The sequence below is a fragment of the Pipra filicauda genome, unplaced genomic scaffold (assembly GCF_003945595.2).
Source record: "Pipra filicauda isolate LSUMZ 115617 unplaced genomic scaffold, ASM394559v2 scaffold89_size2521313_pilon, whole genome shotgun sequence".
Classification (NCBI taxonomy): domain Eukaryota; kingdom Metazoa; phylum Chordata; class Aves; order Passeriformes; family Pipridae; genus Pipra; species Pipra filicauda.
The window spans coordinates 2,365,932-2,390,780 of record NW_024105086.1 but is presented as its reverse complement, the minus strand read 5'-3'; the positions used below and the strand labels follow the sequence as shown (position 1 = coordinate 2,390,780).

Sequence of the window (24,849 nt, the reverse complement as noted above, 5' to 3'; positions counted from 1 at the left end):
GTATCTCCTTCTATTAAAGACTTCTGGGGTATGTGTCACACAGGCAACATGCACCAGCCCAGCCCAAAGCACACTTCCCACCACCCTGCACTGCTCTGCCCGCTCCAGCACAGCCGGGCAGCCCTGCAGCAGCTCCCGCGGGCTGAGCAAGTGGCTTCTGCACAGCTGCTGTGACTTCTCCATCCTCTCAGAGTCAAAATCACAGCAGCAGGTACCACCACACCGATTAGGAGACCCCGTTTCAAGCTCAGCTGGTTTGCTTTGTGACTTTGAACAAGCCACAGAAGCGCTTGAAATCAGCAGGTTCTCCTGAACTCGCCCCTCGGGAACTGAGCGCTCGGAACTGAGTCAAGTATCTGTACTGGTAGGTGCTTTAAAAAAAAAAAAAACACGGAAGAAAAAAGGTATTCTAACTTTTAAAGACCTCGGTTTACCAATGTGGCTAGTGACTGATGAACGTGGCCCCCAACACAGGGCTTGGGGAGCTCTGCAGGGAAAGGGATACCCATGGACCAGACAATACTCAACAGGCTGTGAGCCAAAACACATCCACAGGAAAACAATGTTAATCTCATGCACATCTTCCTAGTACTTTCTGAGATATTTTGTAAGAATCTAAAGGCGTTGAGATGTCATACACACTACTGCTTCCACAAATGATAAGTGGGAATGATATTAGACACCAGGTTTGTGTGGTTTGGTCGCAGCAGCTACAAGCAGCACACACACTGGACAGCAAGCTAGAGCATGACATTCCCCCCAAACATCAGGAAATGTTCCACATAAGCAAAAAAAACCAATGCAATATCTGTATTTTACAATATATGTGCTCTGTGTTATCATAGCATTATCAGGGAAAATACTACAAAGTATCCTAAACATTTTAACTATCAGTGTTGTGGTAAGGCATTGCCCTGTCAAAACGTGACTTAAAACATTCCTTGAGAATATGGCAATATCAATAGTTTTCCCCCAGTGATTCAAGGGGAAACAGATGTTATTAAAACAGCCTGGTTCCAAGTAGCCATTAGGTTTTGCTCGGGGAAAACGAAATTGAAGACAGTTTTAACTGCAGCTTACTTACTTTTTTAGTGGACATTCTACCTGAACCTTTTAAACTGGTTTCTACTGGTCTGAAGTGGCAAACAGGCATTTGGAGCACAGAGCAATGCTTTTATTGATTCTGGAGTTCCTAATCACAGACATTAAATAAGCCAAAGCCAACGGAGGGAAAATAACCACCTGAGCTGAAGCAAAGGAATGCTATTGATAGCCAGTGAGATTTCCCAGGTTTCCCATCTTTGCCTTTACAGCAAGACAGTATCACTGACATCACTCTCCTTCCAGGGCAGGGAAAAGGTTTACAATCAATGCTCAGCACAGGCATCAGATGCTGGGACTGGTTTTGGCTCTGATATTTATGTGAGGAGATGCACTGATCATCCCTCTAACTGAACTTGGTCCCTGCATCCTGCTTCTGTCCCACACCCACCTACAGAACACCCCTGAACGTGCTCACTACATAACAGGATGGACTGATATTCACATACAGAAGTGGTTCACATTGCAGGTGAAACAGTGGCTCTACTTCAGTAAATCATTTTGGCAGGATCCAGGACAGCATCCTCTGAACCAAACTGCATCAAATTTCTGAATGAAATTCTGGCTTGAGCAAAGTGGGGACATCTCTGAACAGCAGCACTGAAAGCCAACGACCCCCCGGGCAGGGGATGGCACACAAGGTACTGTGTGCCTGAAGGGAGCAAAATTTGTGACCAAGACCAGCCCATTCCAGAAAATGGTTAAATTCCAGGCCATGCTAAGAAGATGCTGTTTTCCGAGGGACTCATCAGGAGCAGCCCAACAGTAGTAAACCGAGGGCACTTAACTGAGGAATTTACTGTAGAAGAAGGGTAATTTGGCCATTTCCCCATCTGGATCACAGAGTTATAAAGTCTGATGGTGGCTGGGCTCCCACCACCCCTTTGGCACCGCGGGGGGGACCCACTGCCCACATCCTGCCCAGGGCTGGAGCTCCAGCTCCCACAAGCTCTCAGGAGCAATTCAGTTGGTGAACTACTGAGCAACTTATGTCCCCACAAAATACGGTCTCTGCTCCAAAATTAATCTTTTGTTTCCATTAGAAGTTAATTTCACCTTTAACTGACCCATTCCCCGCATGGCATCATTAATAAAGTCATAAACAAATACCAAAAAAATTTGTAATACTTTGAAAAGGTCACTCTTAGGTCAAACTTGGCCCAAAATCTAGTTTTTACAGAGCCAGAAACCAAGTGAAAGGTTTCTATGTAGGCTTGCTTAAAAAATTCAAACAGAAACAGATGTGGGTTTCTTTTATAAACAAATGAACATCCCCCTGAAGTGTCTGCAACTCAAATCCACAGGCACAGCCCTGGCTAAAGCCTGGAAACCAAAAAAACAGAATTGCTTGCAAACCAACACATGTTTAGCATTGCCTTTGTTCAAGCTGAGAAAGGCAGATAAATGCTAAACCAAGGAAAATGATGGCCCTCCATCAGCCTAAACAAATGTAAATCACAGGGGCCTCGGACAAATTAGCACCAGGATTGGCGTTAAAATTGAGATGATGGTCTGAGGCTGGCTGGTCCTGCTTCACAGCAGGGGGGAGGGCTGGAGAGGAGCTCTCGGGAATGCAATTTTACCCATGCAACCTGGGAGAGGTGAAGGCAGCAGCACTCCTGGCACAGATACCTGTGCCCAGGTCCTGAGCTCCTGTCCCCTCTGGGCACAGTGCCCAGGGACAGGTGCCCGTTTCCATCCACACTAAACCAAAATGCCTTATCCAGCCTCCAGCCAGCACAGAACTCTTCCTCTGCGGACCCCTCCGCCATCCCTGTGCTCTGGGGAACCCCCTGATGTTTCCCAGCTCCCTGCAAACTCTTCTGTACATCAAGCCCCGTGTGATTTGGAGATTTTAGTGGCACCTCAGCACCCCGTGCAAGGGCTGTTCACAAGAATTAACCATTCGGGACTGTGGCAAGCAAAGAGAGAAATTCATACACGCCTGTGCTCCCGAAATCCACGGGGAACAGGCACAGAAACCTGCGTAAGTTGCAGTAAAAAAAAAAAAAGGGGGGGGGGAAGTATTTGTTCATCACCTCTCCCAGCCTCCCCGCAGGCTGAGGGATGCGCCGCGCCGGTCCCCGCGCCGTCACCTCTGACGCTGTGAGCAACACCGGCTGAATGATGTGCTCTGTTTGTGAGCTGCAATGAGACTGCAGAAAAACCACTTCCCTGTTTGTTCTTCCAGCCCAGAAATAGGAACACAAACGGAACATAGTGCCCCCAGCGGCACACACACCGCTCCGGCCAGCGGACCCCGCGCCGGGGACCCCCGCGCCCGTCCCACCGCCCGCGCCCCGCGGGGGATGTGGAGCCCCGGGGCTGCTCCCAACGCACCCCCTTCAACGCTTCCCCTCTGCCTTAATTGTGGTTTTTTCCCCCTCTCTGTCTAGGAACACCAGTTGTTAGAAAGTGTAATAAGAAGGGTGGAGGGCTGGAACGTCCCAGTCTTTACACCGTGGGAGGGTTGTCCTCTTCCCATCGCCTTTTCCCATCAGCGATTCTGGAGCCAAGTGCTGCTACAGGAGGCTCTGAGAGAGCGGCAGCGTCCCCCGAATTGGCCCAGCCCCAGTCTCATAGGGACAGAAGAACAAAGTTTTGGACCGAAGGATGCGCAGCGGCTGGGCCAACAGACCCTCAGCGAACCGTGGTGCACAGCCCTGACGTCTGGGAGGAAGCTTTTCTTAACCTCCCTGGAAACCCTGCAGAAGTGTAAAAGCAGACAGGCAGGATCCTGGTACCCAGAACACCCATTTTCCGGGCAGTGGGAGCCTGTCCCTGCCCGCCGGGGCTCGCCTGCCCCTCGCCTCCTCCACAGGTTGTTGCCAGCCCCAACTTTGCAGCAAAAACTCAGGTACCCAGTGAGGAGCGAGGCATCCCTCCTCTCCTCCACACCAACTCTGCTGGCTGTCTTGGCTCCCTGGGGCAAAATTTAATCTCATTTCAATTTAAAACAAAACAAGCCCTCGTTTACTTCCTGTGCTTTGCCTTTCTCCACATCTACAAGGGGATTTTTTTTCTTTACTACTCACATTTATAACTCCACTTGCCTCTTCTGACTCGTTACCCTCTAATTATCTATTTTTTTTTCAGCAAGCCCAGACAGAGCACAGGTAATCAGAAAGGTTACTGAGGGCACTGGAAACATCTCTGCCTTTGAGGGGGAGGGTGAGGGCAGGGACACCGGGCAGGGACACCGGGCACGGCTCCACGCCCCATCCTGCAGGTCTCTGAGCATCCACAGCTCAGAGGAAATCAACAGGAGCTATGGGCACTCCGATCTTTGTACGGAACACCCACAGAAAGGCAAAGACCACATCTAAATAGTTTGGGGACCACCCACCCATCAGCTTTCAGAACTTGGGTGTCAAACACTATCAGCAGCCATCGATACTTTAAAGGAATTGCATCTCCCTGCCTACAGACCCCCTAACATGTACCCTCCATCCTTTGCTCCAAGCCTACATTTTTGAACATCAAGCCTCAATTTTCCTAGGAAAAACAAATTTAACCTTCGATTTAACCTTTCTGCAAGCTATTTTTACTTCTATCTCAAGCTTATTTTAACCCCAGTAGCCAATAAATGCTTAAAGGTCAAACACCATTCCTAAGAGCCGTGCTCCTTACCCCCGGGGAGAAGGCTGAGATCACTGAATTTTTCTTCCCTCAAGCAAAATCTCCTCCTAAAAATGTCCCAGCCGTCGGAGGGTCCTGGCTCAAACCCTTCAGCAAACAATTCTCACTGTGGGTGCTGAGAAGGCGCTGGGAATTTTCCCTGTGAGTGCCATGCCATCCTTCCCTTCCCACTCAAAAAGCGCTCAGGATGTGCAGGTATGGCGAGAGATAAATATATAATTTTTTTTTTTCCCCCTCCGAGGTTGACAATTCAGCAGCCTCCCGCCTTTGCAGCGCTTCCCAACTTCCAGCTCGCTGCTCCCACCCCGGGCGCGGGGGGCTCCCAGCCCCGCACCCTGGGCGGGAAGCGGCTCGGCAGGTGGGGAAGGGGCAGGAGCGCGGCGGGGGCGCCGCTGGATCCCCGGAGGATGCGGGAGAGCGCCCGGGGAGGGGGCAGGTGGCCGGGGATGGAGGGAGAAGGGGGGGCCGCCCCGCGGGGACCACAGCGCGGGGAAGGGAGGGCGGGACGCGGGATGTTTTCGAGCGCGGTGATGCCGCGGGGGGAGCGGCGGGTACCCCCCCCCCGGGGCCGGCAGCGCCGGGACCCGCCAGCGCGGTGCGGCGGGGGAAGGCGGCGGGGAAAGCCCCGCGGTGGGGAGGGAAGGGAAGGGGGGAGGAAGGGGAGGGCAGGCGGGAGCCGGCAGCCGCCACGCCCCCGGGCACCGCCATCCCGGCCCCGCGCCGCGCTCCGCGCCCGCGGCCCCGCCGCGCTCCGCGGCCCCGCGCCGAGCCCGCACAGCCCCGGGAGCGGAGCCCGCCCGAGCCCCGCGGGCCGCCGGGCCGCCCCCTCCCCTCCCGGCGGGCAGGGCAGGGCGCGGGGCCGCTGCCGCAGTCATTAATTCGGGGGGATAAAGGGGGCGAAGCGGCGAACCGAGCCTCGAAAAGTTCTTGTTTACGTCCCCGCCGCCTCCCTCCCGCACTTCCAAAGGAGAGTGACCACCGTGCGCCATCCGCCCCGGGAATGCTGCACATCCCCCGCCCGGCAGCCGGGGGAGGGAGGGGGGTGAAAAATAAATAATAAAAAAAAAAAAGACAGAAATACAGCAAAAGCAGGGGGAGCTGCAAAATAACCATCCGCTGCAAACCCAGCCCGCTCCCGCCGCCACCCCGCCGAGCCTTTACCTTGGCCAGGAGAGTGTCCGCCCGGAGTTGCGCCGGTCTCTGGGGTGACGGGCGGGAGGAGGCGGGGGCGGGGGATGCTCCCGCAGTCCCCGGCCGGGAGAGCCCCCTCGGCGGCTCAATCCGGTGTCATTGCCGGGGCCGCGCCGCCCGGGCCCTCCTTAGGAGCGCCCGCTCGGTAACTCCATGGATGCGGCCCCGCTCCCAGCCGAGATGGCCGCTCCGCCGCGGCCGGGCGAGCCCTGCCCGCCTGTTTCTCTTTCTTTTTCACCCCGCACTTCCTCCGGCGCTCCGCGCCCCGCCGCCGCCCGGGCTCCGGCTCCGGCTCCGGCAGGGAGGCGGGGAAGCGACTTTCGGAGCGGGGACGGATAATGGTGGCGGCGCTTCCACCCCCCCCACCCACCCCCCCCGCCGCCTCGGCCGCCCCAAATCTTCAATTTCTCTCCCTTCTCCCCTCCCCGGGCGCCGCGGCAGGGCCAGGTGCGGGCAGCGCGGGTCCCATCGCGGGCCGCGCCGCCGCCGCCGCCGCCCGCCCCGCGTCACCCCCCCGCCGGCCGCCGGGGCCCCATGGCGCTGCCCGGAGCCCCGCAGCCCCCGCGCCCCGCAGCCGTCCCGCCGCCCGGCCCTGCACACGCACTCACACTCACACACACTCGCACACACCGCCCGCCCCCCCGCCCGCTCCCCCTCTCCGCGCTGTGCACACGCGTACACGGGGCGGCTTCGCCAACCTTTCTTTTTTTTTTTTTCTTTCCTTTCTTTTTTTTTTTTTTTTTTGGGGGGGGGGAGCGGGGGGAGGAAAAAAAAATAAGCTTATACTTAAAAAAAAAAAAAAAGCTTTTGGCGCCATATTAATGACGTACTTAAAATTTGCCATTTCTCCTGCGTCAAAAAGACGGCTCTTGCCCATCGCGGGGCGGGCGGGGGCCGCGGTGCGGAGCCGCTTCCTTCCCTCCCGCACCCGCGGAGCGAAGTTGCGCGGCCGCGGGGCGTGGGAACCGCCGGGGCGGGGGGGGGGAGAAGCGGAGCCTCCGCGCCCGCACCGGAGGGGCGAGGAGCGGCGGGCTGGGGATGCTGCTGCGGCAGCAGAGCCCCCCCCCGACCCGCCTGTGTGCGTACACGTGTGTGTTCCCCCCCCAAAAAAAACTTCGCAGACTTTCCGCGCAGAGGTGCGGAGCGGCGCGGCCGCCTCCCGCCTCCCCGCGGGGTGACCCTGCTGCGCGCTGCCCAAACGAGTGTTTTGGGCTCTGGGTGGTTCAGGGCTGCCTGTTGCCAGCTGTTTTCCCCCGGATTAAAAACAACGACAGCGGTGCTGTCGGGATAGAAACGGTTTCTTGAATTAAAATAATAATAACTGGGTGTACACCGTGCATCTTCCCCAGCTCCCGGGGGCCCTACAGAAGTTGGCTTGCACTGTTTTAAACCATTGCTGCAGAAGATTAAAATTCAGGTTAAAGACAGTCTTTCAGTCACAATCTGCCATCATCTCTTACGGTCTTTCAGTCACAATCTGCCATCATCTCTTACGTTCGTTAAGCTGGTGAGCTCTAAAACGCTGAATTACCGGTTATAAACCACTAGGAAGCACAGCTACGGTAGCCAGATGCTCCCCACCGTACATCCCTGTTGTGGCTCCTTATAAATTGCCAAACTTGAATGAATTAGTCTGCAACTTTCTGCCTTGGCAGAGCCTGTAGTGGATGTTTTCTGAACACTCCAAATCCTTTGCCTCTTCCAAAGATGAAAGCAGAGTAGAAGAGCATCATCTTGGTCATTCTTGGGCTTGCCATGGTTTTTTGACTGTAACTCTGGAAATAGGGTCTTGAAATTTGGCATGAAGCAGCCTTTTATGGTCTTTTAGATAAACCCACCCAAATTAGTCCTATTGCTGGGCTTTGAAGAAGAGCAGCTCACAACACAGGGGAAAAAAAAAAAAAAAGCCCGATGCTGCTGAAATCTCTGAACATGCTGCTTTTGGGGCACCTGCTGCCCCAGGTGCTCAGAATCCACTCAACAGCCCCCCCCATAGAACAGGAAACATCAGCCCCTGGTTAAAAAGCCTTTGCTGGGATTTCAAAAGTAGTGGGATACACAAGCATAGCCCCTGTCTGTCGGTCCCTGGCAGCCCCAGGGACCTCTGTGGGTGCTGACACTGCTGCTCCAGCATCCAGCAACACTCACTGCCAGGACTTCACCTGTGGATCCCACCTCATCCATGTGCACAGACTGCCTTAAGGGATATTGTGAAGGTCATCGTGTTACCTGGTGAGAACATCAGAAGTGTCCAAAGTGAGGCATTCCATACCAATTTTATTGTGCACACATACTGTAATGCAGTTCTTAATTACACTGCCCCAGTCTGATTTCCTTACAACACCTGCACATCCCGGACCTGCTGTGTAAGTCAAAAAGAAAACACTGGTCAGATTCTCATCTTATCTGCAGAACCATAAACTGCCCAGGGAGCAATGCAAGGGCTGTGAGACTCAGAGAGACTGCGACAATAGGACAAAACTCTCCCAAAGAAGCAGATTCCCTCCATGCCCTTGCCACAGGCTGTATGATGCTAACAAAGTCATTAACCCAAACTTTTGGCTGCTGGTGGCTGCAGTGCCCACACTGCGGGTGCGTGGCTGGAAACCTTTAGCCTGAATTGCTGACATCCATCTTCGTGCAGCTGGAAGCAGTGGGTGCTGTGCTTGCATGTATGAAGTGCTGTATCATGTTAAATGCTCTGAAAAAGCAGACATTATGCTTTTCAGACGGAGTACCCTGAATTAGTCAAAACTGACCTTAATCCATCCATGTGTCACCCTGACCCATCTTCAAAACGGGCGTTTGGGGAGGATTAATGAAGGTGCTGAAGCACTGAGGCAGTGTAGTGGAAAGTGCTACAGAAAGAACCATGAGGACATTAATAATTGTGTCTTTTGAGGAACCTGCAGATCCCCCTGCTCTGGTCCTGTACTGCACACTGCAGCCTTCCCACCCTTTGAGGTCATTTCTCCATGATTTCTGGACCACATCTCTAAGGAAGGTCACAGCGTGGCAGGGCAGGTCCACAGCATGCCTATGAGATGCAACCTCAAAGCATTTTTGCCATCCAGAACATCAGCACCTGGCTCTGCTTTGAAAACTGCACCGAGAAGTATTTGAGCTGTGTTTTCTATCGCTGTGAAATCCAAAAGTGGTCAGACATGTGAATAATGTGCTGAATAATGTACTCTGCCCAGGCTCGTGTGCTGAACAATAGGCATCACTGAGCCCCTTGCTGCCCATCTCACTGCACACACAGCGATGCAGAAGGAAAAGAGTATCTGAACATGAAATTAAAGTCTTGTTCTGCCTCAACAAAAGGGGGTAGATGAAGTTGCACTGACAAGAAGAGTTCAGACATTTCTGCATTTTGAGTACTTTCCATAACAGAATTTTGGCTACCATGCATGCACACTTAAACACGGCTTGTGTACAAATACATAAATGTGACACACACACTCAGATAGCACCTGATGGATGGTTCTCCAAGAAAAGTCATGTATATGATACATCCAACACTCAGTTTACATAGTATGACATTTATGTAACACTTATGAAGAGCTCTGATGGGGTGTTGTCAGTTGGCATTTGCTAAGAGAAGAAATAAATCTAATAACAAAAACAAAAAAAAAAAGGCATTTTGGAAGAAACAATACTGCACAAATCCTCTAAAAGGACAGAATTGTCTGCACAACAAAGGCTCGGCTGATTGATGCTAAAATAAGCAGTTATGCAACAAGTAAGAAATACGATCTCCAGGGAAGAAACCAGCAACATTTCCCTTTCATCTTCATTCACCGGTGCTTATTTTTGCAAACCTGAAAGGAAAAATATAGGCAGCCTTTCGATAATGAGCACACAAGCAGAATTAACAGATGTTTTGAAGTGAAGGACAGGGTCTTTATAAGTTTTGTATGAGTTCTGCAGAGTTAAATCCCATCACTAACCATGAGTCCCCAAAATGCTGCAGAGCTGTTGCCTCATGGCTGCTTCCCCACACGCTGGGGGAGCGCTGTGCTGGGGTGATGAGGTGTGAACACCTTGATTTTAGGGGTGACTCTGCTCAACCCTAGAGTCACAGCTACAAAAGTGTTGAAGCAACTTCAGGAGAACAAGTGTATCAATTAGTTCACCTCTCAACGCTTTGGTTTAATAAAATTTCTCAGTCAGAGTTGAGAGCAGTGAAGATCTTGGTGCAGACGGGAGAGAAAGAGGAAAACCCAGTTGCCTTGTTGGCATCAAAGTTAATTAATACGTGGGCACCAGACACACGGGTGGGACAGGACCATGGGAGTGTGAGTAGTCCTCAAATACAGCAAAAAAATCCAGTGTAGTTTTGAAGAGCTTTAGAAACAATCTATTTTCTGACATTAGCTAGTGAGAGACCATGAGGGAGGCTGAGCTCCCTCAGCCTGCTCCTGCTGTGACACCCACCCATCCCTGATGCTGGGGGAGCACCACGGAGCAGGGAGCTGCTCTGATGACAGAGAGCTCCCAGAGATCCTCAGAAGCACCACACAACTCGAGAACAGCACAGGAGACACGTGGCTGCTGATTTACTGCCTTGGATACCCTCTTCTGAGGCCTCTGGTAGCCAGAAGTCATTAGAATAGCCTCATGGCTGCTTTAACTCCTATCAAAGACCAGGGCAGTGCACAGACATTCCAGGAGGGGAACACAGAGATGATGAAAATCTTGCTGTGCCCATATCCCAGCTGGGGTCATCCAACACCCCAGCTATAATCGGGATGTTTAGTTTTTATTAAAATATGTGTTAATTTGGAGAGTAATAAGCAGATGCAGCAGAAGGAAAGAGAACAAGCTCTGTTCTAAATTACAATAATAATCATTCCCATCTTCGAGAATAAACTATGACAGATCAAGGGAGAGATGGCTGCAGTGGTCATTATATAAACTAATCCCTTTTCTTTCTCATTCATTTTGCATAATTCTTTTCCTCTCTGAAGCTAAGGAAAAACACTATACTTACAGGAGAAGAAATTTGATTTGGCAGATCAGTGGATAGTGAGATTTTGTTTGCAGTCTCAATTACCTTCAGTAGCTGGAAATTTGGTATCAAACTGTAAATAAAGTAGATATAGCATTACAAATGTCCATCCCTTGACAGAGAGCTCAGAAATTCTCTATGTTCTAGCAACAGCTGTTTTAATATCTTTCAAAGAAATGGCAGCTTCACTCTGTCTGAAGGGATTACCTTTAAGGAATGCATCCATAAGTGGCTTTGTGCAAAGATGCTCACATTCCTGTGGGGTTTGTGCACTGCATTTTTTCTGCCAAATTTCAAGATTCCTTTTTTTGTTGTTGTTGTTGCTTTTCCCATTTTCTCTAAGTTTGCCTCTATTGCCAAGTGCATGTAATACATCCCACATTTCATGCAGTCACCAGACTGGAAGAACTGGGGCTTTCAAAGGGCCTGTGAGTTATATTTGGGAAAATAAGGGCCATCAGTAGTGAGGTGAACAGCTCCAGTGCCCCTCCTGTGACAGGAGACCTGCTGTAGCTCCTCCTGCTTTGGAGGGATCCTTGGGCATCACAGCAGACTCCCCTGCAACACCCTCCCACCCTTCCCTGCTTTCATTCCTTTGCCTCCTTTTTGGTGGCATTTCACACTTTCCACCTTCAGTGCAGTGAGGGAATAGCACAGCTCCTCAGACCACGTGGGGTTTTGTATGAAGATATTTGACTGCTACAGGCAAACTCAGTAGGTGATGGACGATGGAAACAGAAGTAGATTTAGAATAATAATTCAGCTGGAAGGAACCTACAAGGAGCATCTAGTCCAGCTGCCTCAGTACCTCTGCTCTCCCTCGTGAAAGACTATCCCAAAGGCAGGACAGGCCATTCTAAACCCTTGTCCTCCCCATTCCCACTCCACAACCCAGGAAAGATCCACCAAGGTGTAAAAGCCATTGTGTTTTACTCCCCTGAGCAGGCCAACAGAGCTTTCCTCCTCCCACAGGAGTCCTGGCTTGGGAGGAAGGTTACAGTCCCGTGCCAGTGGGTGTCTTCCTACTGCACATCCCACCACAGAACATGCCATTACTCTCCCAAATAAAAAAAAAAGAGGCATTAATGATCCCAGTCACAGCTCAAAGCACCATTTGAGTGAATGGTACATATGCTAAACAATACATGCATCAGGACTGCATTAATCCACATTTTGTATGGATTCAGTTTATAACCCAGTTGGCTATTTCCCTGTATTTCTCTGGAGTTGGAGGGTGTGAAAAAGACATTTCCATTTCATTGACTAAGTTCCCAAGGGGAGAGTTTATGAAAGTGCAAGTGCATAATTTACTGCCTGACAGGATAAAGATGGTATCTGGTTTTAAAAAAATAGTGTACCCTGAAAAACAAAATTGCTAGAAAAGACATTTGTTTTCCATAAGTACCATATTTTAGAAGCATTTAATTTAGCTTAGAAGCACCGTTAAAAATATATGCATTGTAAATTGCAGCTGTATAACACGATATTTATCAGATAATGTCACTGAATAGTCTCCTGTTGCAATATAAATGCCAAGGCATTTATAGAAAATAAATGTTGAAGTAGCAAGCTTTCTTTTCAAAGTGGAAAACCATTATCTCATCCAAAAGTCATAAATAAAATTATGAGGGTTTGCTTACAAGGTTGGTTTTAACCGTAGGGGGGCTGACATGGATACTCCATCGCCTGAGCAGTGTTCCCTTGCAGCAAACTCAGCCTGGGTGCAGCCAGAAGAGAGGGAGGCACATGGGATGGGCAACGATGGCTCAGAAAGACCTGAGAGCAGCCAGAAGGACAAGTCAGCTGTTCATGCACTTGAGGAAAAGAGATAAAGATGAAAAGTCAGGGACTTCTTGAGATACACAACTTAATATGATATTTATAATGAGATTCCTGCAGCCCTCTCCTGGCTTCATGAATTTATCCTTCTCTGGTTCTGCTCCTTTAGCCACTTCTTGGTTCACGTGATGCACGTGTTTGCTTCCTTCTCCCTCTGTTTTCTCTCTCTGCATTTTTCTTTGGACAAACCAAGTCCACTGATCCTCTTCAGTGACCATACTCACAGCAAATTGCTGGTTATCTGCCTTTCCACACTCACTTCTCTCACACTTTGACCTGCCCTGTAACATCACACAGTCAGAGCTGAGGCTGAATGTGCTGAGCCAAATCCCTTGCTCTTCTCACCAAGCTTCCCCCATCCATCCATCCAGTCTCCCAGTCAGAGGAGCAAAACACAACTGGCACAGCTCAACTGGTACATTGTCAACTGGTATATGATGAATGATATGATGGACACCAGAAACGTGTCTAAAATAACTTTTACGTACCAGAAGTGGCTGGCTGGGTGCACAACTGATTCATTGGCCCATCAGCCACGGAGGGGAAGCACAACACACCAGCAACAACTCCCAGGTTTCTGGGCCACATTCAGAAGAAAATACTTCAGTCCTGGTAGCATCTTGCAGGGAGGATCCCACACTGAGCATTGCCCTCCTGCGAGCACCAAGGACCTCGTGGATGTGCACCACATTAGGAAAATATCACAGCAACAACAGCACGGAGACTTGTTAAACCATGAGTCTGTCATCTCCTGGGATAGGATTACAGCCCTTGTGCAGAGGATGTACCAGCTGCTGATTTGAATTTACCTTTGCCCTTTGGCCACTCTTCGCTGGCCCTGCCAGGCTGCTGAGCAGCCCCACGTTTGCCTGAGCTGTTCTCTGTTGGGCTCCACGGATCACAGGCAACCATTGGAGCAACAATTCCTGCCTGCCAGGACTTCAACACATTGTATATGCAGCACATACCCCCTTTAGAGTGGTTATAATCTTCAAATCAATCGGACCTGGCAGCGGAAGTTTAACATTAATGACTTTCTTACTACGGATGGAAAAACCCTTCAGAGCAAACGAGCAGAAACAAGATCGCTCGGCTCCTACCCCAGGAGGTGACTCTGCGGTCACAACCAGCACTTGGGGCAGAGCTGCACCCTGGGTGCTCCAGCACAGCCAGGAGGGTTGGTCTGGCAGGTCATGCTGCCTTTGGAGCAGAGACCTGAGTTCAGAAGAGGCTTTAAGGATCTCAGCTCCTTAAAATAAAGATATCAGGAAAAGGTTCTTCACCCAGGGCACGCTCAGGCACTGGAAGAGGCTCTTCAGGGAAGCAGTCATGGCACCAAGCCTGAAGAGAGCTGAAGAAACATTTGGACACCCCCCCCTCTGGGATTTCTAGAGTTGTCCTGTGCAGGGCCAGGAGTCAGACTCAGTGATCCATGTGGGTCCCTTCCAACTCAGGACATTCTGTGAGTCCATGAGTGCTAACAGTGGTGAGGAGACAGATACCCATCACATCACACAGCCCTGCAGCCAGAGGCACCTTCCCTGCAACAGCAGCTGGGACTGTGGTCCCAGGGGAAGCCTTGCTCTCCCCAGCCAGGGACAGCTGGGGGGGTTCAGTTTCGTTTTATCTTGACGGCCAGGAGAAAACAGGACCCGACCAGTTACACATTTAATTTCCAAGCTGGTCCCGCAGGGCAGGAGGATTGGGTGAGCCAGGGAGGGTGAGCGTCCTGTCCCGAGCGTGCCAGGCATCCCGCAGTGCCCGGGGGTGGTGGCATCTGCCCTGGCATCCCTCGGGGAGCAGCAGCCGCAAGCCTGGCTGCCGGAGGAAAAATAAACAACTCCAGTGAGTCACAAAGGCAAGCGGCATATGACGGGGACAGGTACTTATGCAAATAAACTGTTAACACCCAGCCAGACAGAGCTGATAAGCCTCCTAGGCCAGCTGGAGGCTTCCTCATCCTGCTGAGGGCTGGGGGGAGGAGGAGGAAGACAGCTTTAGGATAACAATAGAAAACCGAAAAGCAAGAGCAAGGCAGCTCTGGGGAGGTTGCACAGGGCTGCCTGGTTTGGGTACCAATGTGCTGCACCCGGCCATGCCAGTGTGTCCCTGAGCTGCTCTGCTTCCAGAAGCATCCTTCCGTGCCAGTGTGTTAGTGTGTGCCCATCACTGACACCTCCCGGGGTGCTTGCCAGGACACATTTCCCCACACGCCCAGGGCAGCAAGGAACTCCACCCCACGGCAAAGTCGGATATTTGTGAGGTTGTAGCACAGGAAATACAGGGGGAGCTGCCTCCCCCCCCTTTGGAATATCCCCGTAGCTCCCTCCTCTCTTGGCTGACCAAACTCCCAAAAGCATGAATGAGAGGCAATTTATCCTTCTGAAACACTGCTGGGGATCCCCCAGGAAGCTTCATATCTGGCCTGGCTGGGTTGATGATAATCAGATAGAGGGGGTTTAAAATAATCAAGCCTAAGCAGCTGAAATCCAAACGGGAATAAGTAATGGGGTCAGAAAACAAACACTGCAGGCAGGGCACAGCCAGGGGGTCTGCAGAGCACCACGCACACACACACATGGAGTGGACTGAGATGGGAGCTGTGGTGCTTCTTTCAGGATGCTGCCCAAAAACGAGAGTCTCCCAAGCCCTGCACTTTTCTGGTACTGGGAAACCTGTGGAAAAGACCCCCCATGTTTCACAGGGAGCCCCCAGAGCCAGGTGGCTCCTTCCCCCATGGCAGCCACCACCACAAGCCTGAGCCACAGAAGAAAGAGTTTTGCTGCCCCAGAGCTCTGTCGGTGTCCAGTCCCAGCAGCTCAGAGGATGCAGGACACCTCCCTGCTCCTGTAGCATCACCACCCACTCCTGGTCCACTGATCCCCACCCCCCTGGCTCTGCCAACACCTCCACCTGCTTTACCCCTGGGCAAGGAAGAGGGACAGAAGCATCAAGGAAAGAGGGAATTAAGTTTAGGGAATTTGTTTTGCCCGCTGCTCAGATTTCCAGCTCATATTAATGATGTAATGCTCCAATGGTGAGAAGCCAAAGTTTGCCCTTCCTGTGGTGTTCCCTTAGGAAAAGCATATTACTGCAATGTAAAACTGAAAATTGAAACAGGCTGGTGCTTCACCAGAGAAAATGCCTCTCCCTTTTTCCTATTCAGTGAGGCGGGGATGAATGTTGTGAGGTTTGAAAGAAAAACTGAAAAAGCCTTTAATTAATCCCTGGAGGCTAAACCCTGCCAGATATGGACAGGATTTCTCCTCTGCCTTCTTTTTGGAGCAAGAACACGAAGCTGCCTTCCTGCTGCAGCTCTTTCCGGGGGATTCTCAGGTCCCCAGAGGAGGATCCAAAGCATTTTCCAAAGCTTTTTTTTTTACAGAGAGGATTGCTGCCAGGGAAGCCTCGCTGCTGTCCCTGGACAGCAAGGAGACCAGGAGCCTCAGCACAGACTTTTGGAAGCTCTTACCTGCTGGGAGGAAACTTTCCAAGTTCAAGGTCAGGTCTGTTTGTCTTCCCTCCTGACAGACGTAAACTGTTATGCAATATTCAGGAAGTCACTTTTATCAGACTCGATTCAATTTCTAAGATTAAGAGCATGGAAAAACAAATACTAGTGCTGGATGGAAAGTGCTGGCACTAACCAGGCCAACACTGTGTTTGGACAAGGATTGCTAATAGGGTATCTCTTATTTCCACAAGTCAGTAGGGGCAGGATACAAAATGTTCTGCTCTTTATGGGGGGCTGATGATGATGAGGAGGAAAATTAACCCTTTCTTAGAAAGAGCAGAAACCATAGCAAAGCTGGTTTGGTTTTTTCTTTTGAGAGCAACTTCTGTGGTTGCTACTCCAGCATCTGGGAGCATCCTGGGATATAAAGCTGGGACTCAACCCCTGGCAGAAGACAGAGGACTGCATTGCTAACAGTGCCTGTGCTTTGTTTGGCTATAGCTGCCAGGCAGGTAAAGGCTTTACTCCCTAAAAACCCAACTTGCAAAGGAATGGGTAAAATATAGAGCATGTGCAACTTTCACAGGGATCCACAGTTGGGACAGCATAACCACCTCATTCAGAAGATGCACTGGAAAAAAGAAATCTGAACTTGCAGAGGGAAGACTGTGCCAAGCAAGACCCAAGTTGGTCCTATGATCTAACAAGTCCTGAAGTCTTTAAAGAAAAGCACCAGGAATTGCAGTGGAGGAGGATCAATCATTTGATCTATAGAGGTGCATGCTAGAGGTCACACCAGCCACAGCCCAGCAAACATACCTGCCTTCTTGGCACTTCTTCCAACCAAGGCCCTCACAAAGTTTCAATAATCACCACTATTGAGACTGGTCCAGTGCCTTCTGTTGGTACAGGAAAAAAATCAGAGGTTTAGCTCCCAGCACAGGGAACTCCCTTAATTCAGTACTGTGTATATAGGTATTATACAGAGAAAGTTAAAACGTGGAAATAAGGAGCTCTGGAGTTTGATAAAAGCTGAGGGAGAACCTGAGGTTTGAAAGAAAACCATTAGCAATAGCAGATTTGCAAGTTCAGCTGTGGGAAGGACCACAAAATCCAAGCACATGCTATATATCTTCTTTTTATTGACTGCTTTGTGGGGAGCTGCATTTCTTGTTGGAGTTGGGAGCTACAGCCTGCACTCTGTGTTGATTTTGATTATAGAGTGGTGGTAATTAAACCTCTGGAGCATTAAGTTGCCATTTTAACCAAATGCCTGCATTTTATCTTGATGGGAAATTGAGAGTGAGACTCAGATTTTCACAGTAAATAAAAACTGTTGGCTGTTTCACAGATAATCCATTTCCTCAGCTTATGTATGAGAAAATCCTCCCGTACAGCTTCCTCTACCCTTTTGCAAAGGCACACGCTCCTTGAGGAAGCTCAGCAGCAGCACTGCCAGCTTCTGCACGCTGTTCAGCTTGTAAAATAATAATTATAATCATAATGTGCCTCCCTTAATGACACTTTTAATCCAGAGACCAGTGTCCTTATCTCCACGTGAGCAAACAGGAGCACGCAAAATTTTTCCTCCAGTGATATAAATGGCCAAGGTCAAAGTCAGGAGTAACCCAGCACCCAGGCTCAGTCTATCAGCAATATCCACTGCCTGGCTCTGAGGTAACGCTCTTATCTACAAACAGATAGGCAAGGTGCAAATCTACTTAATTCCTGGACTCAGTTCTCTGCTGACAGGCACAGATCTGCCACAGCACACCTGTAGCTTAGCAATTGGGCAAGTACAGCCGTTTCAGGTTGTTATTTTCACTGTGTACCACCCTGAACAAGCGACTGAAACAGGTAAATCCCTAAAATGCCCTTGTATTGCAATTAACAGCGATGCTGCTGGAGTCAGACCGAGATACTCAGCGACAGGCCGTGAGGCTGCAGCGTGTGCTGGCTCCTTCCGTGCAGGCAGGGCATTAAGTGCTCTGGGAGATCAGTTATTCTGATAATAAACAGTTGCCTGTGCAGAGGATTGGGCTCAGCCGCTCTCAAAGCGCAGCCGTTGCCACAGAGGCTTTTCATCCCCTGCTTTCAGAGTAAAGTGCATCCTCCCTGCCCACAGCAGCAGCAGGTTTACCACAAAATACTTGCAGGATTTGCTGTCTGCAGAGGCAGCTGTTACTCACGGGTTGCTCCTTATGCAAAGGCGCTGGGATGGCAGAGTGAGGAGCTGGGACTGAGGCTGCTGGAGGTGCCCATCTGTGTGTGCCACCTGAGACCAAGGGCAGCCACAGGGCTCCTCTGGGGCCGTGTTTTCAGCAGACAGATCTGCAGGTTCACTTGCCATCAAAGCTGCATCTTCCTGGGTACCAGAGTCTGAGGCTGCATCACTTCACCTCCATCATCGCTGCCCTCCAGCCATCTGTTGAGAGGAGATGCTGGCACAGGGGTGCAGGGACACAGACAAACCTCTGCAAACCTCGGGAGAGCTCCTGGCTGCACAGCTCCCTCGGGGAGAGCTCTCCGGAGGAGATGCCTCGAGCACACAGACCTGCTCCCCCCTCAGCGAGGCCACACGAGCTCGGGTGTGATCCAAACCCTCCCCAGCAGAGCGGCAGGAGCAGCACAGCTCCTCACTGCTCCTCCCCATCCCACCCCAGCTGCAGCTCGGGATCTCCCCCTGGAAACCTGAGCGAATTCCAAGCCAGCGCTGTGCTAAAGGTTTCTCCAGATAGCAACACAATTGCTGCTGGGGTGTTTGAGGACTCAAATAGAGTAAGGTGGCTTCCAGTTTGAAGAGGATCACTTACTGAGTCAATTTGGAGAAATCCTTGTTTGCTCTTGAAAGTATGAATTATTCTATTATTTCTATCTAATATAGGTAATGAAAACTAAAGGAAGTATTGCTACTGATGCTGCTGGATGCAGGATTTCATACCTTCTTCCCATCATACCATACTGGGATATGACACCCTCCAAGTGTAACTGATAAATCCCCAACCCATCTCCAACTGTTCTAATCCTGGTTTTTTAATCCAACATGAACAAACAAACAAACAAAATTAATATTATTTTTTTTCGAACCAAGCAAACTAAGGAAGGAAAACAAACCTAGATGTAAATATTTAGGGTAAGAGAAAGAAAAAGCTGATTATTTCTGCATTTGACAGGACAAATATAAAATTATCTTATTTGAAAGCCTCGTGTAAGCTTTATCCTGCATTCTGACATTGAGGGAAATGTTGCTTGATTGCATTTTTTCCCAGGAATGGGTAAACTGCTCTGGTGGTTTGGAAAGACATAAGAATCTATTTTTCAATTATTTTTTCTTTTTTTCCACAGCCCACTGCCATTTTTTATTTGAGTGATGGCCAGGGTTAGAAGGGATAAGCCGCCACAAGTCAGAACTTTCTCAGAGTATTTTTCTGCTGTAAATTTCTGGAAACAGCAAAGGAAACCAAGTTTGTGTGGAGGTGGTGCCCTGTGAGGAAGAACGAGGCTGATCATGTAGCCAGGGAACACCTGCAGTCACCAACGTTCTGGGACACTGTCAGCAATGATATAAAAATAATCCATTAATCAAATTAAATTGGAAAAATACTCAGATAACTCAAAAAAAACCTGCAAGAGCTGTACAGAGCAGCTCGGTCACTGCTTTCCACCCCTCCCAGTAAGCTGGGAATAGGTGGTTTCCTGCCATCCTCCCTCTTTTCCCCCTTTCCTTCTCACCCAGGTGATACCAGCCTGGATTTCTTTGGAGTCGTGTCTCAAAGTTTCTCTTTTTCTCATCTCTAAAACATTATATTTTAAATAATCTCCTCCAAGCCTCCCTCTTCTTATATCAGCTGTTGCCATCTTCACTTTGAGCAGCTACCCTCAAGACACATCAATTCACTCCACCACCATACCAGTCCTCTTACATAATTTACAAGCTTCTTGCCTTCTCCTCTTTATTCCTGTTACCTTTCCACATCTCCTCTTACCTGGTGAACCAATAACCCACCTACCATACGGCCAGCCCATAACCTTTGCCCCACCCGCCTCCATAATCCATCTGTCAGCTCCTTCCCAAAGCACAGACTCACATTCTGCCCAGTTTTTCTTCAGAGTCTGAGAAAACCTTCCCGATAAAATCTGAACAGCCACTCCTTTCTCCCTCCTCCAAAACTGTCCTTACAACTCACTTCTGCCAGAAAAACAGCCAAACTCAGCTTCGACTGTGGCTGGGCAACAGATGAGCCAGGATTTTCTTCCCTCCTTTCCTTGCTCCCTGCATCTGCTCTCAGCTAAGCTTTAGCCAAACCAAATTGCTACCAAAGAAAGATCATTGCCATATATATATATATATTTATATAGATATATTTGTGTGTGTGCATGTGCTGTATCCCCAAGGTTATAAATACCTGCAGAACATGGATGAACTTTAAGGTCCCTTTCAACCCAAAGCATTCTACCATGATTCTTTGATGATTAATTCGTATCACAGTTAAAATATTCTTTATATAGTAATATAGTTGAATTAATAAGAATGAAGCCCAGAGGAAGGATATAGAAATCTCTTGCAAGTATTCCCCGTGGCTGGAGCACATGATGCATCTGAAAAATGCAGCTGAGGTGTGAGGACACAACCAAAGTGACTGTGTCAGGGTGGGTCTGTTGTGCCCAAATGTCCCTTCTCCTGTTGTCGTGATCTGGGACAAACAGCGGGTGGAAAAGGGCCAGGTATGTTCCCAGAAAGGCTGAGGCCATGGCCAAGTAAGAGGCTTGGAGTATGTGCCAGAGTGGATGTTGCTTTGGTTCCAGGTAAAATATCTGGTCTAAAATATTGGATGTTGGGAGCTGAGTGTGTCACTTGGCTGGAGAGTCTGAGGCACTTACAAAAATCCCATTAGGATGTCTTCAATGTCCTTAAAAAAGCTATTTCTAAATAGTTACATAAATTGCCTTTTTTTTTTTTAAATCAGTACAAACTGCATAATTTCTATGATTCTATGTAGAGTGAAATACAAGAGCAGAGAGCACTGAAAGTGGTGCTATCAGGTGTGGGAGCAAGTGACCACCAGCATGCCCAGAAGCTCCTGTATTTCCATGGTCCAGCCCATCACAAAGCTTCCAGACAGTCGGAAGCATCCTGGTTTCCCTGTACTTTAAACCAAACTTGTTTGCAGCAAAACTCAGTGTTTTCAGCCTTAACTTTCTAAACCAAGCCCATATTACGGCAGCTAAAATGTCAGAGCTAATTAAGAAGAGGAAGCCAAGAATAAACCAGCCAAGATGTGCATCTGCCACCGAGGAGAAACCCCGTTCCTGCAGTTCCTGCCGCCCGCGCCAGGACCCGCCGTCACACCACGTCCTCCTGGGAGCACAGAGCTGGCTGGCAGTTTGGTCAAACCCTGGATGATATCCTGGAGTGCTGACTTCCCTTGTGGTTGCAAAAAAAAAAAAAAAGAAGCCTTTAAAGACATGATTTTAAATGATGCCCAGGGGGTTCTTTAAGGAATAGGTGGCCAAATTCCACCCAGCCCGCTGGAGCACCAGTGGGGCTGCACAGCAGGTAAGAGAGCACGGTGTCTGGGCAATTAGTTTTAACCATCATTATTTAATATGGATGTCATATTGACTGCACATATACATTCTGGCATGGGGAGTGAAGTTACATTGATTTATTAAGTTGATAGTGTGCACGGGTGCCAAGCTGCCAGGTCATTGATCAGCTGCCTGGGCTGAACTTCAGTGTGTAATTTCCAGCACAATGTGACTGATCAGCAATACCATAATTGGTTGCAAATGTCCTTCCTTCTATTTGTTTTGTTAAGTGGCTTTTTCATTAACACAGCAGAGCCAAGGAAATAAATATGACTTTACTATTGGACTGAAGGCAGAGAATAGTTGAGAACTGGATGCAGACTGGGATGGGACTGTGCAGCATTGTCAAGCCAGCTCTTTTTTGTTATAAATTCTCCATTTTGCTGCATTTGGGGGTCTGGTTGCTTCAGAAGAGATGGCCTCTGGCTAGAAGGGACTTGGCCAACACTATGCTCAGTAAAGTACAAATTTATTGTATTTATGCCCCCAAACACCCTGAGTCAATAGGTTTATTATTAGGCCAAGCCATGATGTCTCTACTTAGAATATGGCCCTCAGTTGTCCTTGCTAAGAGAGGAAACCAAGTCAAATCCCTGGGAACAGGCTCTCTGCTCCATAGAGCAACACCCCTAGGCATCTGAATGAGCTGGGAAACTCAGAACCAGGCACAAAGACTTGAAGGAAGCTGGCACCTCCCTCCTCCAACACCAAAACCAAGGCTGAAACAGGTCCCTTCTCCAGAGCCTCAGCCCTGCACTTCTGCAGGACCACATGGAATGAGCCTTGCTCTTTGAAAGAGCAAAAAATGCCAGATGTGGTCTAAGTGGGGCTAAGTGAGTTGCAAAGCTCCTGAAAATATTGACAAACATTGTGCCTGTGAGCAAGCACAAGTATTGGAACAGAAGGGCAGGAGTGCACTGCTGTGGCACCAGCTATCCCATGAAATAGCTCTGGGCATCACCAGGCTATCACCTGCCCTTTCTTATTTCCAGCAGATACATAAACTATTGTTTTCTGTGTGTCTGACTCCTCAGCACCTGCTTTGTAATGCTCTTTCTCTCTTATTTTACCCCATTCTATCAATGTCAGCCCATTTCTGGCTATATTCTAAACATACAGAACCGTGCAGGACCAGAGGATGATTAGTGATTATCTGGTGACTTTCAACAGCAATGAAACATTATTACAGACCTTCCACATGAGTCACCACGATGCATTACAGGAGCAAAGGCAATAAAAAAATAAATGTCAAAGAATAAAGGTATTGAGTCAGGAGAGAAGAACTAATCCATTATTTTTCCACCACTTTCAGCAGTTTTGGACTTTATACCTTTGGTACTTTTCATCCACTGGACTCTGTCAAATAGAGCCATTGTTTTTCTCCTGTTAGCTCCCTGAAAGTGTCTGGCAATGGCTTACTAAAGCCTAAGCTCCTTACCCAATGCGTGTTCTTTGAACTATCCCATTTAAATCTCCAGGACACCAGCACGTTGCAAACAGGCACACTCCACTAGCTGATTCTGAAACATGTCCACAAAAGAAATCAGGATGGAAGTGTTTGATACCTATTTTTTTTTTTAAAGTTTAATTCTATTGCAGGTTTCAAAGGACTCTGGACTGCTGCTCTCAGACCTGCAGGGCTGCTGGAGCACCAGCACTGGGGATGATGCAGCTTGACTGAAGAGGTGGTGGACAAAGCATCACTCCCTACCCATTCAGAGCACACAGGGCTGAGGACTGTGATTTTATCTGTGCTTCATGAAGAGCTCAGCATAGTCATTACTCAGCAAATAACTGAAAGTAACAGGTTTGTAATTGGTTTGTTCAGACAGTTGTAAATTATTAGCATTTACTATGCCCTGGTGCGTGTACAACCCAGGGAAAACACCCTTCTTGTAGGAGCCTGTCCTGCAACTTCTGCTCAGAGCATTTGCTGCTGTGGGTGGGGTCACAGAAACCACCACCACCATCATTGCTGTGAGGAAGCAGCAGGCACCCTGCCCCTGCACTGAATTTGGAAAGTGCTTTTCAGTGCCCCAGTGCCTGGACCATGCCAGGCCCCTCCACATCCCATCCCCGCCTGGCTGCACAGCAGCTCTTCCCACACTGCCAGCTGCTTCTGTCCTGTCTAACTGCTCCTTCCAAAGCCTGAATCCCAATTTCACGGGATCACAACCTCCCCAAAATCCAGAGCAGTGCTCCCAGCAATGCACAGGGCAAGCCAGAGGATCACTTTTCATGCAAAACACAACATAAATGTGCCCCAAACGACTGGAGGGGATTAACTGAGCCTGGAGTTTTTTCACCCCTGCTCTTCACGGGGAAGGAGGTCGGTTTGGTTTGCAGCTATTCCAGAAGTTCTACATGAGAGGGAAATGCTCACCAGCTCTCAATGATCTGTCAAGGGCAGCGGCTGCTTCTTGGCAGGAGCCTCTGCTGAAACACCAGCGAGCATCTCTCCCACTCCCAGCACAGCTCTGCTGCCAGTGACTAAGCAGTTTCTATAAATCAAGCTGCAGCAGAGTTCAGAAGCCTAATAATAATCTGAAAACATACAATAATAATAATATGGTGGTTTTAATGTTAAGAGGGTCACAGATAAGTGTAATAGGCGTTCTGATGTTGAGACTTGTAGCTTGGTTTTGAATAATTTTAACACTCTATTTGATGTCTAGTCTCAGAGCACTAGAAACTGGAATTAAACAATGCAATTAAAACACAGCTGTAATCTGATCTTATGTTCTACTTCTTAGCCTTCCTGCTTCACCTCTTCCTCTGAGCCCTCCATCTCTCACACCATGAGGTATTTGCCATTGCCTGGGTGGGGTTTGGTACCTGCTTGCCTGCTGGGATACCAGAAGGGCTCCTGTTCCCCACCCTGCTCTGTTTAGCAGCTGAGGCAGCTGGAGGTCCATGGGTTGGCTGTGAATGTCCTCCCCAGTAGCACAAACACCAAGGCTTTGCATCCCAAATGCTGGGCCGTGTCCCTGCAGCCGGCACAGGACGGGTGCTGCTCACTCCATTT

The 24,849-nt window shown here is 49.4% G+C and overlaps 1 protein-coding gene and 1 long non-coding RNA gene across 3 annotated transcripts in view; both read right to left on the bottom strand.

The window, feature by feature from the left end:
* JADE2 (jade family PHD finger 2) overlaps nucleotides 1–6,268 on the bottom strand; it is a 72,838-nt gene extending 66,570 nt beyond the window's left edge. For both annotated transcript variants that reach the window (XM_027747591.2, XM_027747593.2), the window contains exon 1: nucleotides 5,902–6,268. The gene's annotated coding sequence lies outside the window, so the exon portion shown is untranslated. The remainder of the gene's footprint in view (nucleotides 1–5,901) is intronic.
* A 1,920-nt stretch (nucleotides 6,269–8,188) lies between these two features.
* Nucleotides 8,189–18,822, bottom strand: LOC114001983. Its single transcript, XR_003545721.2, has 6 exons — nucleotides 18,425–18,822; nucleotides 17,055–17,134; nucleotides 16,254–16,368; nucleotides 12,583–12,756; nucleotides 10,925–11,015; nucleotides 8,189–9,752 (listed from the first exon to the last, which is right to left on the bottom strand). It is a non-coding gene; the product is annotated as an uncharacterized LOC114001983 (long non-coding RNA).
* Nucleotides 18,823–24,849: the final 6,027 nt, after the last annotated feature.